Consider the following 1,195-nt stretch of genomic DNA (forward strand, 5'->3'; position numbering starts at 1 on the left):
TTTTTATATGGCGCCTCACTCTATTGCCCAGGCTGGAGTACAGTGGTGCAATCTTAGCACACTGCAACCTCTGTCTCCCAGGTTCAAGTCATTCTCCTGCCTCAGCCTCCCCAGTAGCTGGGATTACAGTGAGTACTACCATGCCAGGATAGCTTTTTTTTTTTGGATTTTTGTAGAGATGGGGTTTGGCATGTTGGCCAGGCTGGACTTGAATTCCTGACCTCAGGTGATCTGCCTGCCTTGGCCTCCCAAACTGCTGAGATTACAGGCGTGAGCCACTGTGCCTGGCCAGTTCATTTCCTTTTAGTGCTGAATAATAGTTCATTGTTTGGATGTACCAGTTTATTCATTCACCTACTGAAGGACATTGTGGTTGCTTCCAAGTTTTGGTAATTATGAATAAAGTTGCTATAAATATCCGTGTGCAGGTTTTTGTGGAGACATAAGTTTTCAGGTCTTTTGGGTGAAAACCAAGCAGTGAGATTGCTGGATCATATGGTAAAGACATGTTTAATTTTGTAAGAAACTGACAAATTGTCTTTCCAAAGTGGCTGAACCAGTTTGCATTCCTACTGTCAATGAATGAGAACTCCTGTTACTTTACACTCTTACCAGCATTTGGTGTTGTCATTGCCAGATGTGGCAAAGTACAAGTTGCAAATCAAAGGTTAGTCTTTACGACATCCAAGTTGCAAATCTTAGGGGTTTCATAGGATTAAATTTTCATAAGGCTGAAATCACACCTGGTATGATACATGGTATTCCAGATGAAGGGATGAGAGCCATGAAATTAATTGAGCTGCTTTCAGAACGCATCAGATATCAAAATAAAGAATTCCTGAGTTTTTTTTTTTTTTTTTTTTAAAGTTAGGGTAGCTAGTCTTTGAAAAGGATCAGGTACTATTTGGCTTGATTTCCCCAAATCAGACCACAGGTCAGACTATTAAATTCGTTATGGAGTATATACCTCTGTTAAAAATGGGCACATTGAATTTGCTCCTAGGTAAATTGATCTATATTAACCTTCAGAAGGTTTAAAGAAAAAAAATCCATTCATACATACACAGAAAAATGATTAGAAGGATATATACCCAAATATTAAAGTAATTACCTTTAGGCGATAGGATTATGAGTGATTTTTCTTTTCTCTTTATTTTTTATCCATATTTATATAAGATTCTTTAATAGGCAGGGA

The sequence above is a fragment of the Rhinopithecus bieti genome, unplaced genomic scaffold, assembly GCF_001698545.2.
Source record: "Rhinopithecus bieti isolate Rb0 unplaced genomic scaffold, ASM169854v2 scaffold_19840, whole genome shotgun sequence".
Taxonomy (NCBI): domain Eukaryota; kingdom Metazoa; phylum Chordata; class Mammalia; order Primates; family Cercopithecidae; genus Rhinopithecus; species Rhinopithecus bieti.